This window comes from Sabethes cyaneus, chromosome 2, assembly GCF_943734655.1.
Source record: "Sabethes cyaneus chromosome 2, idSabCyanKW18_F2, whole genome shotgun sequence".
Classification (NCBI taxonomy): domain Eukaryota; kingdom Metazoa; phylum Arthropoda; class Insecta; order Diptera; family Culicidae; genus Sabethes; species Sabethes cyaneus.
Genome location: NC_071354.1, coordinates 83,439,974 through 83,459,481, shown reverse-complemented (window position 1 = coordinate 83,459,481; position 19,508 = coordinate 83,439,974). Strand labels below are relative to the sequence as shown.

Sequence of the window (19,508 nt, the reverse complement as noted above, 5' to 3'; positions counted from 1 at the left end):
AAGTTTATGTTAAAAAGCAAACCTCGTTAACGGCTGCTTCGCATGCGACCGTTTGAGTTACAGAATTATAGTGCTTGCAGTTAGTAAATTATCAACTGGCATGAACTTCATAATAATGTCTTTTAATATTAGAAAAAATTCAATTCAATTCATGTATTATCTGTTCAACTTAATTTAATTATTCAATAGTTTTTATTATGGAAAAAAATGTGCCAATTTTATGGTCGAAAGTAACCCCAATTTTACCATAAAACAACTGTCCCTGCTAAAAATTCTTTGCTCTACGTTGAATTAACTGGCATGTCAAAAGTTGCCTGATTGATTCCAAAGTGTAAATTGGTGTAAATTCTCACGACACCATTCTTGTGACTGATGGGAAGCAGCAGAATCACGTTGAAAGCAACAGTTTCTATCTGAAACTAATTTCGTAACATAACTCAACAAATGATCCATCAAAACATGTTCTATGCAGTAATTGGTACGAACCATACCCGTACCGTACCCCCAACGTACCCACACAACATTTTTCTTGATTTCAAAGCAGCGTACGATACAGTTGATCGAGAACAGTTCTGGCAAATAAGACGGGAACTCGATTTTCAGGATGAACTGATTATTGATCAGAGCTTTGGGTCGAGGAATATGCTTCTTGCGCATCTTGAGGCCGCTTTCGAGTCCTTTAGAGACGCTGAAAGGCTTGAGACAAGGTGATGCTTTATCCTGCGCGCTTTTTAACATCGCTCTTGAGAGGGTAATCCGACGAGCGCGCGTCGAAACGAGAGGCAAACGAAACGATTTTTAGCAAAGGTAACCAAATTCTAAGCTTCGCAGATGACAGAAGCTTTGCGACGGCAGAGGCTACGCTAAACTGAAAGCGAAGTTAAAACTAATCTAAATCTAATCTCACACTAACGCATCCAATTGAGAGCATCCTGGAAAATGACGATTACTTAAATCAATCATTTTTCTTGTCAACGGCCTGGCAAAGCATGTACCGCAGAGTGTATTCCAAGGAATCAAGAGGAACAAAAAATAATACCTAATTCCATTCAACTCCTTGAAATCAAAGAAAAGGCAGAAAGCGTGGACCTCTAGTACCAAACGCTTCCAATATAGATAATGATTTATTTACAGTCGTTGGGACTTACTTACTTTACTTTACTTAAATGGCTGACAATCCATATTAGCGGATACTAGCCGAATGTATTGGTAATTTCCAGTATTCTCGGTTTTGGACTGCCAGTCTCCGCAGTCTCCCTGCGCTTCTGCTGCGCGTGCATCTTCCTCGATCGCGCACACCCAACGAGTGCGTGGTCTACCTCGAAGCCGACAACCTCGCCCGGGTTCTCTGCTGAACACTATTTTCGCTGACCTTTCTTCTGGCATTCGGACTACATGTCCAGCCCAATGTAATATGATCATCAAGATCTGTAACATGATGACCACAATGTCATTATATTTATACACCTCGTGAAACTCGTGGTTCATGCGTCTACGCCATTCATCGTTTTCCATCTTGCCGGCAAGTATTGACCACATTGTTTTTCATTCAAATACACCAAATATACGCCAATCTGCTTCTCTCAACGTCCATGACTCATGACCGTAAAGGGCGACCGGCAATATTAATGTTTTGTACATAGCTAATTTTATACGCGTCCGCCAACTTCGTGATTTTAGTTGGCTAAGGAGTGCGCAGTAAGCCCTATTTTCAGCATACGTCTGTTCACATCTCAAGTGACGTCATTGTCGCATCCCAAGCAACAATGTGAGTTTTGTTGTAGTCTTATTGTGGTCTTCAAGACTAATTTTGGTCTTAAATGCCATCATAAGAGTGTAATAAAACCCAAATTGTTACTTGGGATGTTACCACAGTTCCCAAATATGTGAATTCGTCGACAACCTCAGACCGTTGCCCATCTATTTCCACCTCAGATCCATCATCATTCAGACTTCCATGGTCAGTGCCAGCAACCATGTACTTCGCAAACGATCAGTCCGATTCTCGCAGATTCTCTTTTGAAAGGCAAAAATGCCTCTACTATTAGTTCAACGATCAACACCAACAATGTCGATGTTATCCGCAAATCCCAGGAGAATGTACGATTTAGTGATGATGGTTTCATTCGTTTGCATGCCTGCTCTTCGTATTGCCCCTTCAAGTGCTAAATTAAACAGTAGGTTAAATAGTGCATCGCCTTGTTTTAATCAGACTTGTTATAAACACCGCCCGGTGCGACACGGTTGCCACCCGTCCACATACGCACGGCAATGGGTGCTTTCGATAATAGAACGCACTGGCGTTGCTACATACTGGCACGCTCGCCGACAACGCGAAAACCCGATCGAAGTGCCTTGCCTTCGGTTCGGGCACCGTTCTCTTGTCGTGCTTTTGCCGTGTTTTTGCGGTGCTCTAGCAAGTGCCGGCTGGTGTACTGGCACGCCGTTTCGCTCGCGAACTAAATAACCTATATAACTGCTTGGAGCGATACGGTAAAAACTTATGAACGTAACGTAACGATGTAACGCTTATTATGATACCTATAGGAAAACATTTAGAAACAAGTTAATTTTTCGATTCAAGGACAGTTTTTCTAACTAATTGTTAATTCGTTTATACAAAACATCAGATTGTGTTTTGTTCCGGAATATTTAATGTGCGAACCTGCATATCCCATGCGGGTTAAAAGCTATCCTACTTTCTTTTATAAATCTTGATTTGGTTAAATTACGCATTTCAATCGAAAACGGGGTTTCAATTGAGAGATGTGAATATAATATTCAAATAAAGTATGGTTTAAAAACTCGTTAATTTAATCTTTAATCGTTTTAACTTTCATGTCCATATTATTCGCTAAACGAAATGTACAGAATGTTTTTTTCGGATAGGTAGATAAGTGCGCAGCGCAGCACGAAAGAAAAAAAGCAGAATATGAGTGGGGTGCTCGGCTGTCGGTTTTTCGCCCGGTGCCGCTCGGTGCCCACTCAACACATATAAAACCGAACCTAACAAAAAAATCGGCACCGATGTGCGGAGTCATATTTGTTCGTACGAGAGTCGGCGAAGTGCACTGAAACCGGGTGCGTGTGATGTATGAACGAAGGAGAATGTTTTAGCACGGCGTGCGGAGCGGCGCGTGCTTTCACATGTCTGGTTTTAATCCGTCTAACGTCACGAATGCATCTGATATTTCACCAGTTATTCCGACGCTTGATTTTGATTTGTCTAGCACTGTAGGACACAGTTTTATTAGCTTAGTCTTAAAGACGTGTTTGAGCATTATCTGTCAGAATTCATTTCTTTTCACTGAATCATATGCTGCCTGAAAATCAACAAACAGATGGTGAGTCCGCAAGTTGTATTCCCGAAATTTGTCAAGGATTTGATGCAAGGTGAACATTTGATCCGTAGTTGATCTTCATTCTCGCGAACCACACTGGTAATCGCTGATAAAGCATTCTGACAGCGGTCTCAATCTGTTCAATAGAATACGGGAGAGTATCTTATAGGCGGAATTTAGAAGTGTTATGCCCCGATAGTTACTACAATTGAGTCGGTGTCCCTTCATGTATATCAGGGAAATGAGACCATCAAGCAAGACTGAAGTCATTTCTTCTTTCATCCAGTTTTTTTTGTTCGTGGCATGGATTGCTTTGTCCAGCTGCTCATTCTCCACTTTCAGAACTACGGCCGGAATTCCGTCCTTCCCAGCAGCCTTTCCGTAGGTTCTTTTATTACCTTTTTAACTTCAACTAGTGTGGGTGGATCCACAGCTTGACCATCTTCCTTAATTCGTATTCTGTGTCTGACGCTTTCTCCATTACCTGTACCATTTAGAAGCTCTTCAAAGTGCTCTTTCCACCTGTTGGGACTATCTTTGCTAATAAAGGTTAAGTGATACTCCGGGCCTAATGGGACCTTACTAACCAATGGAATTTTGACCACAGGCCATGCTGCAATTGGCTAAGGATGAAGCGCCTTATTTCGCTCTCTGCAAATAGATTAGAATACCAAAAATACTAGCTTAAATAATATGACACTCGGCTGTTAGAGTCAATAGGATCGTAGCAACTGGCCCTCCAATAGTCCTGTACTCTAACAGCTGGCTGCGAAGTCGTATAAAAACAGAAGGCCAAGTGTCGATAACGAAATGTAGCACCTAGGCTTTGCTTTGCTTTAACGGGAAACTAGCAGTCATTAACTTTTCGTCGAAGAGCCCAATTTCGAAAGCAGTTTTTGGGCCCAAAAGCCCAAAAGGAATGTAAATACTGCATTCTTCTTACCAATCTGAACACAGCGAATATACTTTCATGAACAGAATTTTTGTTTTAAACAAAAAAAAAACTGCTTTTGAAATTGGCAGATCGATGACGACTAATTTCACCTTAATATAACACTCGAAAATATAGTCGTGTGGCTCAATCGTTGCCTAAAACTACAGTTGTAAGAACAGAAACTGAAAACCGCAGGACCCTGCACTAAATTATACAAATTGAAGTATTTCCAAGTATGGCCACGTGTAAGCGCTATAGATGGGCTTGGTCGGGCTAGAGCTATGTTGAGTGCTTCTTCCTAGTTCATAGCTTTATACTGAAAGCGGAGCTAAATGAAAGAAAAACTTTTTCACGATTAAGTACCACTAGCTATTAATTTTCTTCTCAATAGAGGTTCTAGGCTGACGACGTTTATAATATACGTTTTATCGTAAGCCCAACGGAGGAGGAAAGAATCACTGGGTATTCACGTATTCCAAGCTCGCTGTTCAGTAGCATCAGAACACAGCCTTCAGTAAATGTTTTTCGAATCGTTAGTCGAAAAGATCATAGTATGCATTGGATTTGTAGATATAAATCGCGCGCTTTTGTGCATAAAGATATTTAAACCAAGCCACAAGAAAACATCATAGGGTAGTTGATCCAGTAGTTGTGGTAGTACCAATAGTTGCGCTACTATTCATTATTAATGCATATTTTCGTCACCGTAGCATTTTAGATAAAACAATTACATTCATTATATAAAACAGGCTTTTAGAAGTATTGGTAGTTAGACTACACCATTTAAAATTAACGCATTATTTGCTAAAATGCCAATTTTCCAAAATCTAACGCGCAGTTGGAGCGCACAACTATAGGCGCTCATCTATAGTTTTGCTACGATGTTTTTTCACTTAGCAACCTAGCAATGTATATGGAATAACACAATTAAAGGAACATCAAACTTAATTAAGGAAACATTAGCGCAACTGTTGGTACAATATAATTCAATCGGAAAATTCATTTTTTCTTTATAAAGCTTCTCGTACAACGAAAGCAATTGTCTTGCCTTGTGACAAATACCTTGTATTTGATAAATTTATATCCCACAAGCATTAATTGAAGCATATACCTCAATAAACAAGCAAAATGAAGGTATATTGTGCTTAGTGGCGCAACTAATGGATCATCTACCCTAGTTGCTCCTACGAAAATGTGCATATCGAAACAATTTAACAAAATCATGAACAAAACTACTGTGAGCTTACAGAAATCAAGAATTGTTTTTATTACCAACCCTTCTCCCACATTGAATACATTTCACGAATACGATCCCGTTTTATCAGTAGTACAGCATTGCCACAACACAATATATTCCATTACACTGTAGCGCAATTCCCCACCACATATATCAAATTGGCCTAGGAATAATCGTAATATTTAAATTTTTTGACCTGTTGGAACGGGAGGGTTTTGTCACTTTTTCTGGCATACTTCCCAAGTAGAGATATCAAATTAGTCTAGGTTTATTCGTCGTAAATAATCGATCCGTTGGGACGTGGAGATTTTATCACTTTTTTCTAGAAACGCATTAAAATTTTGATGACATCTCTCCGAACCAATGACGAAGCAAGGGCTTCCAGTTTGACAATCCTTAGTTATTTTCAATTATCCGATGGTGCAACTTCAAGAAACCACATTTTTCTTCATTTGCGTCGTGTCGGCGATATTCCGATCGATTGTTACAAAAATATTGAAATTCGATCAAGAAGCCGTTATTAGCGTTAAAATCCTGACCACATTTTGAAATAGATTTTTTGGAATGACCCATTATACCAGCTACCCCAGAAAGACGTAGTGCTACGTCAAAAAAGTAGAGTTTTGGGTTATAAACCTCATTGTGAAATCTTTATCGATGGACTTCTCATAGACCAGCATCGTACCTCGAAGCTACCTGGGCGGTAAGTCTCTTCAAATGACCAGCGAAAAAAGGCTTCCATCATATAGATACAGGATAGCAGTGGCCCCACATTACTACCATGCGGCACTTCAGAACGATTATTAGGAAACCTGGCAGACCGCAGGTTCTTATGTTGTATGCAAATATGCTAATCCATCAAGGAGCAGCACGGAGTAATCGTGTTGCGTCAGGAAACACAGCAGATGTATTTCCAGATACTTTGTTGTAAACTTAACCCAATGGTTGCAATGAAAATATTACTTTTCAAGCTAGAGGTTCGGATAGCCTGCTGAACCAGATATTTCTTAGCGAACTTCGATGGTTTCATATGCTTGAAAATATATGACATCTTTGCCCATTTCAGTTGCCCTGTCAAACACCTACCCAGAAACAAACAGCTTTCTGTTCGTTTTGACATAGGTTTTGATCATCCGTCACCACGTAACCGAACTTCGTCAACGTCGTCGTGTACAGCACGCGAGATCGTGTTCTGATCGTCTTGTTTTGTTTATCGTCGCATATTGCAGTCACTACGTTCTTATAACTCGACAATAGATGACACTCCCAGCTTGCTTACAGTGTCTCAGAAGGAGAATTTTGGGTTCTGCCTAAATCCGTCCGTAAAATTTGCTCTTCTTGCGCTCTTTGATAACAGCAAACTGCAAATATTAAAATCAAAATAGAGGCTATAATTTAAAAGAGACATTCATCAAAGAAACGTTTGCAGCACAATTACACCATTTAAGAAAAAGTAAAACATTTAATGTCGACAACAATCACAATCATACCGGAACTCCCAGTCGAAATAGTTCAAATTTCAGTTCCAATTCTCGGCTCGAAGGCCCACATTTATTCGCCGGCCGGGACCCGCCCGCCCGCTTCCGTTCGCTAGTTTTCGTGCACGCGAATCGAAGTCATTGAATCAATTTACCCCGCGACTGTAAATAAAACACAAAAAGACAAATACCATCGGCCAATGGTGGCGGGGGCCAACGCTCCGCTGCCAATTGGTCACTTTAGCAAATTATTTTCCGCGCGCAGCGCAGTTATTCGCGGGTGAATTGCGGGGAAATTGGCTGCAAAGTTTGTATTTCGCCAAAAAAAAACTATTTTTCGGCTTCCTGCAAACCAACCCAACCCGGCACAAGCGCCAAGCCCACTTCGCCCGTTTCGTCCGTCTGAGCTCAGCTGAGCCTGGCTCAGGCTGGTCTGTGCTGTACCTACACACGCTAACTGCAGGCGAGGTTTTGGGAAGGCTAATTTGCATATTTAGTCAAATTACCTCCTAACTGCGGCAGTGTTGTTCGGATTGCTATCTCCGATGCGTGCCTGTTCGTACGTTTGTTTCGGGGGAATCAATTTTCGATCGCTAGTTTGGGTCGTTTCGCGGACCAGGAGGTTTGCGAGGGGTTAGGGGGGTTTACTATGTTCTTTTGTTTTTCTTCGAAGCGTGTGTGATTAGCTCCCAACCGTTTCGACCCTAGAGGGGGTTCGTCAAACCTGATTCCAGTTTGGCACTGGCATCGAACCCGAGGGCATGTTGTTGTGCTGCGTGAAGAGCAGGATGGTAGTTTTCGGCTTCGTTAGCTAGCGTGAAGACCCACACACAAACACACGATGACGGCCAGACGGGAAACCAATCATTTGGGCAATTATTTGGGAGCAAAGTGTAATTATTTGTCGAGCTGCTGTGCGCTGAGTTATCACTTTGTTTGTTTAAATATTGATTTTTGGCTCGCCCAATAGAAGGCAAAGCAGGAGACACGCCAGGCACGTTTTTTTAGTTTTGCACCGGTGGCGAAAATTTAGAGTTGTTAATTAACAACGTTTGCAGGGTTCCCGGGAACACGACCGTAGATTGATCAAGGACTCGAGTCAAGTTCGTGAGTGGCTTTGGAAATTAATTAATTTTCTTCGAAAAATCTTTCGACATAGGAATGGAACAGACAGATTTCGATTGGATGCTCCATCCATAAGGCAAGCTGGAATGGAGTTGAAGTACGGATCCTTCGACAGAGGAACGCGCGTGAGTGGGCAAGGCTATCTTTCGTCGCTTAGTTCATCTTATTCTTAGTAAATGAGTTTCGATCTGTTCAAGTACACAGTGGGATTGTCGTTCTCAAGGATAGCAACACACAACGTTGTCATTATTTCAATTATCAACAAAGCATTCTCTTAGTGAATTGCTTCTCATGAAAGTTAAACTTCTTCGTGTGACTGACATTTGAGATTGCTCGAAAAAGACAAAAACGGCAGTCAAGCCCATAGTGCATCATGACGGAGCTGGCCGAGACTCGTTGCGGATGCCTGCCGGCGAGGGCAACATAAAATTGCGAATCATCTTGCTTCAGCGCTTCCTTCCACGGCGAAAACGAAGAGAGCAAGAAGAGACCGGCAGATGTGCTTACGAAATCGCGAACCCGTGGCACCCGTGGTGACGGGAAAAGTGCAAAAGTGCGGGGCTTGGGGAAGAAAAACAAACAAAAGAATGAAGAATTGGAGGGAAATTTATGATATCAGCACCCGACGATCTTGGAGCAGTGGTTCTCACCGAGGGCAGGCAGCCAGGAAGGCAGGCTTAAATTCTGTGGAAAGTGAACCATACCGGGCAACGGCAGCAGCAGCGGAGTAGCAGCGCGGCGATAACAAGATGATGCTGTGGTCGTTTACGCCAGAGGCAACGAGACGCAGTCAAGCCGTTTGAGCCTTTTTTTCTCTTCCCTTCGCTCTGACTGCTCTTCCGGCCGGCTGACCGGAGGTGTTGGTGACGCTGTTGGTGGACGGTGGGACCGTGGTGGTGGGCCTGGGCAGTTTGGTGTGTAACTTTTTTCCTCTCCAGCGAAGGTGGAAGCGCTCATTGATAGGCGATCTTGTTCAGCTAATGAGATGATTCCAGCGGGACTGCTGCTGCAACGGGGCGGGACGTGTGCGGATGGGGTCTTTAGGTTGGTCTTTTGAATTTAATTAGGTTAACGTTTCTTTTGTTGGAGATTATTAATTCGATTTAATTAAATCTGCTGTTCCGTTTGCTGGTTTCTTGGTTCGTTTCCGTTGACTAACTAAGCCGTCGACCTACGATTATTTTTCAAACGTTGTTGGCCATATTTCTACCGTTCACGGAATGTATTTTTCGCGGAATAAAAATTCGAAGAAAATTAACTGCTTGAAGCTAGATCGAATTCACATTGTCATAGATAATTCCGCCTCATGCCAATTGCTTGTGCGGTACCTACTGCTGCGGTTCGTGCAAATCCTCCAACTTCTGTTTAAACTAATCTACCAACTAAAACCAACAGATATAGTTTTTAAATAAATATTTGCTTAGGGTCCGATCTTACTCCGGAAAGTCGTATAAAGAAAGAATAACAAAGTTTATTATCCTAATTTTGATCTCTCCAGACCCTACTCGTCTCTTAACTGTCAGCCACTTGCTCATGTGTTATTGACCTAACTGTATAAGAAACGCAGCTTCTTTTACTTATTTGGACTTCTTTATTGACGGCCCCAGACTGGAAGGAACTTTGCGAGTCATCTGTGACCATCCTCTCTTGCATAAGAAAACGTATGCCAAGTTTGCTGGAAAACGGTTTATGTGTTCCTGGGTTATAACGGAACATTCAAATATCCATGCATACATCCACGTTAACTTTTATATATTTTCCTCATTTGGACGTCCAACTTCTCCCTCTGTATTTACAATAAATTTTGCAGTAGAAACAATGCATATACAGCAGTTTTTATTGTGAACATTGAAACTTATTTATTTATTTATGAAATAAAAAAAACTGCTAACTAACAAATTAAAATGAACGATTACGATTACGTAAACGACACTTGAACGTTTCACTGCTAATATTAAAATTAAACAAGTGGAACACAGAGTTAAAAACTGCACACATAGCGGTAACAGGTTCATTTTGACCATATAATGTCCGATGAAATGGAATTCTGAGGAAGCCACCCAAGCAACAATGAGAGTTTTATTTTACTCTTATGGCGGTTTTCATGACCAATTTTGGTCTTAAATGCCATCATAAGAGTGTAATAAAACCCAAATTGTTACTTGGGCAGTAGAGCGAAGAACTCTCGAGGGCGCGTTCATGTTGACCCTTGCCAGAATCCAAGGGGCATCAATTCTTCCACATAATATTTTTCCAACAAATACAGCACGCATATCATCCCTTCTCTTTTCCAATGTGTCCATGTCCAGCAGCTTACACCTGTGTTCGTATGAAGGAAGTTCGACTGGATCCGTCCCGGGCAGATCCTGAAGCGCGTATCTGATAAACCTTTTTGTACATATTCGATCCGTGCCGTCCAAAGGCCGGTGTAAAGGCCCCAAACAACAGCTGCCGTCTCCAATGATGAGTGTACAAGTCCGTAATACAAGGCTCTCAGGCAGTATGGATCACGAAACTTTTTTGCAATCTTCATTATGAACCCCAGGTTCTTGTTTGCTTCGGAAATAATGCTACTATAGTGGTCCTGAAATGTAAGCTCGGTATCCAACAGAACACCAAGATCCTTGACGACTGTTACGCGTTCAATATTCTGGCCGTTTATGGAATAACTGTATTGGATTGGAGCCTTCTTTCAACTGTAACTGATCACAGAGCACTTGGAGACACTGATACTGAGCCGGTTGCATACACACCAACTATAAAACAAATCGATTAGCTTTTGTAATTCGAATCAATCAGCGACTGAGCGAACTGCAAGGTAGATTTTGAGGTCATCAGCATACACGATTCTGCATTCTGGAGGCAGTATCATGCAGACATCGTTGTAATACAGCGAAAATAGCAAGTATCCGACGTTGCTGCCCTGAGGCACACCTGAGGTACTCCGGAAGCCACAAGACTCAGTGCTCCCCAGTTTTTACAGAAAGACAGCGGTTTTCAAGAAAAGATTTCAACCACCAGACAAAAGCAGCAGAGGCACCGAGATGCTTTATTTTAGCAAGTAGTATGGTGTGGTCAACTCGATCGAACGCAGCTTTGATGTCAGTGTACACCGTGTCGACTTGTGCTCCACCTTCCATATGTTGTAGACAAAATGAGCAGAACTCCACCAGATTTGTGCTGATCGAGCGACCAGAAAAAAACCATGCTGATCAGTTGAGATGTATTGTGCAAAACTTCTGTGCAACGAGCCACCAATAAGGAACTCAAATAATTTCGAGCCAGCGCAAAGCGACGTAATTCCGCGGTAATTGGCAATATCGTTTTTGTTTCCCTTTTTGAACACAGGAAAGATATAGGATTTTTTCCAGCATACTGGAAAAGTTGGTTAATGGTTGGCTGAAGAAGCGATTGGTTAATAATAAACTGTAGAGATTTCGAAAGAGTAGATGCATCATTTTTCAGTATAATCGACGGTATTCCATCCGGCCCGGGAGACACCGATGATTTCAACTGCTTCAAGGCAGCTTCAACTTCATTTTGCGTGAAACTAGTTATGTTCATATCGCACACGTTTGCAGGAACGAACTTCAGAGCTTTTTGGACGTCAAGGGCTGAAGCACTGCTACTGGCGAATACACTAGAGAATTTCTGAGCAAAAAGATTACAGATGTCTTCAGTAGTGCTGGCAGATAGATCACCTAGTGACATTAGGGCAGGAAGTTCAGTTTCCTTGCGCTTCTCGTTAACCAATCACCAAAAACGTTTGGGATTTAGTTTAAGATGTTGCTGCTTTTGCAAAGCATATCTCGAGTAAAGATGGCGGTTATGGGTTCTGTATCGACGACTGGCTCTAACAAATTCTTGTTTGGTGATCGCGTTCCGTAAACGGGAGTACTTCTTCAGCGCTGCAGATCTCTTACGTTTTAAACGACGAAGCCACGAATTTGACCAGGGTGGTTTCCGCTTAGGCCTGGGTCGAGGGACGAAGTCGCGAAAGAATGATAAGAGCAGTTGGTTAAAAAGGGATACAACCATATTCACTTCAACCCCATCCAGGAACGACCAATCCGTTGAATGCAAAGCTTCGTTCAGGCCAGAAAAATCGGTGCAATAGAAATCAAACTCTCGTTTGTCAAGTACCTCTTCGTATCGAATGAGAGATGGACAGCAAAGAGTGACAACTATTGAAAGATGTAACGGATCAACTTTCATAATGGCTTCAGGTGGTTAAATTGATTGACTGCATTGACATTAGTAAACACCAAGTCCAAGGCCCGGTCACAGTTATTCGTGAATGGATTTATCTGCTGCGTATCGAGTAATGCCATGCCATCCACAAGCGCACTGTTTGTAGCAGTGAATACTGAGTTAGTCTGATCGATTCGAACTTTTCCAGAAGCTAGGCATTTCCAACGAAGGCCGGGTTAGTTGTAATCACCGAACAGTAGGTGAAAGTCTAATGGTCCTATAGTTTTTCGGATATAGTGAATGCAGAATCTATATGTCGCTCGACGCACTTTGGCGAAGTAGAGAAAACGGGGGAAATATAAACATCGCCTAGACAGATAATTCGGTTGCGTCCATTCACATTAACCCATTATGGTAAATTTATTGTAAAAGTGCCTCAAATTCAAATTTTATTCATATTTTTGTTTCTTGTTTTATGCTATGGAATTGGTCATATCTCATCATAAATTTTCTGCCTTTTTCAATTATATTTTGTTTTTTCGCCTAAAAAAATTACCATAAAAGGACGATAACTTTTACTGTAAATGAAAATTTTTGTTCGCGAAAAACTAAATTTTTTTATTGTTAAGATACTTAACAACCCGTCATTTTTATGGTAGAATCTCTGAAAACCATGAAAGTTATGGTGGACAACAATAAGTTTGATGGTTTGGCTATTTTTTTAACGATAAATTTTATTGTTTTTACTGTATTTTGTATCCTACTGTTACAATTATTTATAATAAAGCCTTTTTTCCTTATGTTTACCTAGCCCTTGTCAATGGACGATTTTCGCATTTTTTCCCGACTTTTCAGATATTCCCCTTGTCCCTAAGTAAATTGTACTTCCGTTAGTGGTCCGAATGCGAATGCAAAAAAGCCATTTTTTATATTTGGACCTCCTCTCTTGGTACAGACCCCCTTTTGTTAGCCACTTATGTTGATTTCCTTGTGTCAAGGATAATTCATGCTAATTTTGGTGGAAAACGGTCCAGACATTCCGGAGTAATGGCGGAACATACATATACAGAATCTATAGATTACAGAGGCGACAAGGTACTCAAAAACTGCTAAATTTTGAGTCAAAGCGGAGAGCTACTTCACTTCAGTTACTTCAATTTTTTCGCAAATCATAAAAATATAGAAAATCTTAAATTTAAAAATGAATTTCTGTCTATCTGTCTGTATGTACCTTATAGACTCAAAAACTACTGAACTGATCGGCGTGAAATTTTATATGCTGGCGTTTTTAGGCCCGGGGAACAGGGTAACTGAGGAAAGATGACCTCAACGATTTAGCAATCCACGGACCCCATATTAGGTTATTAATCCAAAAGGACGAAGCCACAAAATCAAGATCATTGAAGTCTAAAACAAATGATAGTGCCACAGACCAACACTTCGAATTATTCAGCAATAAGGTGCAATTCCAAAAGATATCACATAGTAGTACCATAAAGCAATCCCATGTCCAATCTACCTTTTTGATGGAGAAAAGACCGCTAACCAATTTTTCGATAAACCAAGGGGCTTATAACGAGGCTAAAGTTAAAGGCTGGTATCCAAGCTGAACCGAACATTCATAATTACGGAAAATGCCTGCCTGAACGCGCAGCGTAGAGCTGCGGTAACGCCATTACGAGAAGAAATGAGAAGACGACAACCGAGCTATCACAATGACGACGCCGCGAGGACACGATGACCAAATAAGTATCTACACTGGTCCGACACGCTAAGAGCTCCCACTTTCAATTCCAGCTCGTTCTTCCACTTCAAATTGCGCACTAGTTTACCAATTACTTACAAGTTGCAAACCCTCTCTTTCAGACACACTCAGCAGTTTTAAGAGGAGGGGGGGGAAGATGTAGCGACCCTACCCGAGATTTATCTCCATTTCGCAATCTCACCTGAATCCGGAAGAGAAAACTTCCGGTCAGGTCATTGAATGCGTCGAGTTGATCCGAAAGTAGAACGGTCAACATCGCATGGTTATAGTACAAGATCACATTTTCAAGAATGGTCCTTTGGTTACTATGATTGTTGGTTACTATGAATCAATTCATGCCTCGTTCGCAGCTTGTGAATAATAAGGACACAACACATTCGAGCGGGACAGAACAGTATGGGATAGCATTAAAACGACGAGCTTGTTTTTTGTCATTACCAGTGTGGACAAACGTGCGGTCAATAGAGAATTATTTTAATTTTGTTAAAGGCCTAAAATAATGATGGTAGATGGTAGTCCAGCACTCGGCAGTTCAAATGTTGCCGTTTTTTTTCTAACAAAATGTAGTATTTATGCTAATTACTGTCACTTTTCTGAGTCTCTTTCCTTATCGGTTCAGCATAGTTGTCTTACTTGAAAATACAAATAACAGTCATTAACGGCTACTTGTATACAAGTTGTTTAGCGAAATTTTTATTTCACACGTTTATTGTGAATTAAAAAGCAATGCATGTATGTTAGAATAAATAAGTTATTTTACCTATAACATCACAGGCGCCTTCCGATTTTCACGTACTTGATGCATCCGTGCTAACCAGTGATTTACATACCCGTGCTAACCGGCCAAGTAATCTCGAAATCACACCACGGCGGACAGTAGCCTCGGTTCCGGAATTTCCAGCCACCATCGTTTATTCTTCACCCAGCTGAATTACCTCTGAATTGTACTCACTGTTCAATCGTCCACCGGAGGCAAACAACCAAAATGAGTAATAATGAACTGCACAACTCATAACGAGTAGAAAAATTACTTCATTCCAATAACAAGTTACCCCCAGCAGCAACAAAACCAAAAAAAAAGAACTTCAATGAGTACTTTCCAGAGGAAACACTGACTGCTGGTCCGCGATGGAAAAAGCGAAAGAGCGAGAAAAAACAGAGACCTCACCTCTCGCGCACACGGATAATTTCAAACTACAATATAAATACATCATTTGCGCCTTTATCTTTCGGGTTATTTGCTTTATTTGCAAACAACAAGAGCAAATGAAAATAATAATTACACGCCACTCATCACCACCTCGTTTCGCTAACTTGACGGACGGGTTGTTCCCTTCCATTCAGTGCTGCTGCAGCTCGCTCCACCACCCCGCGAACGCGAACGACGACGACGCAACGTGGCGCGCGGATATTCGCGGGATTCCTTTTCACACTGCGTTTCGCTACGCGTCTGCACCTCCGCCCGAATCTGAATCTGAATCGGCTGCTGGCTGGCTGGATGGATGGATGGATGGATGCTGGGGCAAGGTGATTCTCGACACACGGAGGAGTGTACACCTGCGCGTACTCGTCGTCGTCGTCATCGTCGTTGCCTCATGTCTTTGATTCTTTGAGCTGCACAGTGAAAATAAGTTCGTTCAAGTTCGTTTGCACGGCTCTTTGATTCATGGTAAGCTGGGAATTAGCTTTTTTTCCCGTGCATAGCTGCTCTCGTTAGCCTAGCACTTTGCAACGCCTTGCAAATCTGCAGTTTTTGCAGTCCTTGTTGCGAGACAGTAACACAGCTGCATTTTGGATCGAAAGTTTTTTCGTCCAGGCAAAGTTTTTGAAGTAAAGCTGCGAATATTGATGAAGCGTCATGGTAACAAGTCAATTTTTAAAAAGAGAAGAACATACAGCGAATGCACAAAAGCAACTAAAGTGGTGAAATAGAGCACATTTGAGAACGTAAAAACAGTTGGGAATGGCATTTTAAATCCTTCCTTTCCGACGCCACTGACTGACTGGTAAGTGTGACTTGCTCATTTGCAATTCCACTGAAGCATACAAAGAAACGCTATATTCAAATCAATCGAACACATTTGATGTCTCTTTCTGGTGCTAACGAATTCACGAAGGAAACTTTTTATTTTCCTGTCGAATTTTTATTCCGTCTGTCACGCCGGTTAATCACGCGCCAATCCGACAAGCGCCCAGGTGACAAACGACGTCTCATTGCGCGCGACCGTTAAAAATTTTGAAACTTAATCCTTCATTCCTCTGTCACTCCCAGAAATCGAAAAATGCGAGAAAATATATGACTTTGAACAAATAAAACGACAAAAATCACTACATGATGATCAGGCCGAACGATGCCAGCGAAGCTGATAACAAATGAGCCACATTTCTCATCGCGACAGAACACTTCAAAACAGATCGTATACGCTCGTAAAGCATCAGGCTCGATCGATAGAACACGCAGTGCTTCCTTCGGCGAAGCCCAACTTTTCGTTCCCAGTGCTGGCACGTCGCGTCTGGTGGAATAAGGTGGAAGTCGTAAAATTGAAACCCAAGAAAGGAGGAAAATGGAAGATCATAAACATGTATCCATTTTCGACCCCTGCAGGGTTGTACATGACGACGACGACGCGACGGTGCACAGAAGAGTAATCAAATGGCCAACCGTATGCTGACTGCTGAAGCTGAAGGTGCATGCATACCAAATTGAGTTTCGAGTAAACTCTCGAGATATGTATGGTGTGTATTTGTTTCGTTCCTTTGCCTTTTGGTTGGTTCTTCTCGTCGTCCCATTCGCTTTTTCTTTTCATTCGGTACCTACTTCTGGCCCTCCTGCCACCACTCTCCGTTCGGTCAGCCCTGACCGTTCGAGGGTAGCTCGTTTTCCTTACAAGGTCTCTCTAAGTAGGACCCTGAGGTGTGAGAGGTGAGCGGTGCACGGTATCTATAAAGCAATTTCACGTGAAATCTTCCTAAAACACTTAAAATTTGAAGTAAAGTTGATTGATTGGGATTAAACTTTACGTACATTTTTGATATGAGGAAAAATATAGTTTTTCAGACTTTGGCAAAATGATGACTAAAGAATTATTTATTAATAGGACGTATTGGAAATATGTTCGAAATAACGTATATAAAGACCTGTAGATTGCACCAAAATGATATCTAAAAGTCGCGGAAAATTGATTTTTACATATGGAAAAATATTCACTGGAAAAAAATTAATTAAACTTTTTTAAATTACTGGTAGGCTGGTGCTCATTTTTTACAAAAATCATGATACAAATTTTTTGAATTAAATATTGCTTTACATTTTTCAGCCAAATTATTGAGAAAGTTATTGCAAATAACTTTGTTGAAGACAAAAACGTTCTATCTTTAATACTTTTTATGCTGCACTACATTGAAACTACATAACTTTTTTACAACATAAATTCTTCAGTTTTAGTTGTTCTGACGCTAAAACGCTTGTAGAACTCATAAAGGCGCATACTTTTTTCGAAGTAATCAGCTCTGTAGCTTCTTATGACAAATTTGTATTTAAAAATAGGTCAAATTCAACCCGATTTTAAATTACTGAGAAGCAAAACGTACCCAGCGGTTTCTCAATAAATATGCGGCTAAATATAATCTTTTATGTAATTATAGTCAAACTTCAATTGGAGTATCTCTTCGGTGGATAATGACAACCGAAAAATATTTAGCTTTTAATAAACAGATTTCATAGCTATTCTTGTAGAAAAGTTACATGGGGCTGTTGATTTTTGACACTGCTCTTGCTGTGCTCCTCAGTCGAAGTTTTATCAAATCGTTTGAGCAACGGAAGTTGCCAACGTTGTGGGAACAATCCTACATATTTCCTGTATTCAAAAAAGGAGAAAAGCGAGACATAAAGAACAACAGAGGCATTACCAATCGTTCTGTTTGATCAAAGCTTTTGAAAACATCGTTAACAGTATAATTTTGTACAGCACTAAAAACTATATAAAACTGGAACCCAAATTGACTCTGTGATACACAGATATTAAGACCGCTTTCAACACAATAGATTATTGAATACTTTTGCGCAAGCTCTGTAAGCTGGGTATATCTGAGAGACTGACTTCATGGCTGAGCTCATATTTTTCAGAACGCACTCTACGTGTCAAGCTGAATTCCACAGTTTTTCGAGCATTCAGTGATACTTCTGATGTCCCACAATATAGTTACCTGGGTCCTTTGTTATTCGCCTTGTACTTCAACGAGATCACTGTTCTGCTTGGTTCAGGATGCGCACTGTTGGATACCTTTACTGACTGGTGTAACAGAAACAGGTTCACAATTGCATTGCTAAATGTGTGGTTATAACATTTCACCGCTATAATTTGCCCATCTCACTACTGCAGTAAACTGAGCACGAATGCGTCGACCAGATCAGTGATCTTGGAGTTTCTTGAGGACATTGATACTGCGCATTGGTACGCCCAATACTTGAAAATGCCTGTATCATCTGGAATTCTCATAACCTGTGTTGGGAAGCCAGAGCAGAACGTGATCAACGAAGATTTTTTCGTTCTGCGCTGATACATCTACGTTGGCGTTTGCCTAACAATCTTCCCCATCTCGTACACCGATACCAGCTTTTGGATTTGGAGACACTAGGTAGTCGTCGGAGGATTCAACAAAAAACTCTTGTGGCCAAGCTTCTTAATAACGAAATAAATGCCCCGGCCTTGCTGTCGTGTCTTGATTTTCGAGCCTCCCGCAGGCAACGGTATTCATCGAATTTGGCCCAAACTATGACATGAAAATCATCATCGGAGAGGCAAATGCGCAGATCGAGAGGAAGGAATTCTTCCGTCCTGTCATTGGAAGACATAGCCTTCATCTGTCGACCAACGATCACGGACTAAGGCTTATTTCGCTGTGGTCAGGAGAATGGCCATCTGTAGCACGTATTTTCCACGTTTGAATATACGGAAACACACCTGGACGTATCCAAATGGGGCTCCAGCTCTCAGATCGATCATGTCTTGATTGGCGTCTACACTTTTCAGATGTCATCGATGGACGGTCTTTCCGGGGACCAAAGATCGACTCTGACCACTATCTAGTCGTGTGCAAGATTCACGCAAGGTTATCGAACGCAGTGAACGTTCGCACTGAGAGGACGACGCTGCCTTGCAACATCCAGCGATTGCCGCAGATGGCGTAACAGCGGAATAAGGAACAGAAACACGCATACAGAAATCTTGATCAACGGAGCGCAGAACAGCAGGAAAAAGATAAAAGTGGGCTGTGGAAAAACCTCCATGATGCCATTGAAACAGCTGCGAGAGAGGTGGTAGGTACGACGCGTGGAAGATAGTGCCACAGCTGGCTTGATGTCGAATGCCACAAAGGAAACAGATGAGAAGAGTCAGGCGAGAAGTCGCATGCTCACTGCGGCTATACGTCAGAA

At 41.5% G+C, this 19,508-nt stretch overlaps 1 protein-coding gene across 1 annotated transcript in view; it reads left to right on the top strand.

Moving 5' to 3' along the window:
* LOC128734783 (frizzled-2) overlaps positions 1 to 19,508 on the top strand; it is a 79,383-nt gene that overhangs the window by 12,017 nt on the left and 47,858 nt on the right. The gene's annotated exons all lie outside the window — the stretch shown is intronic.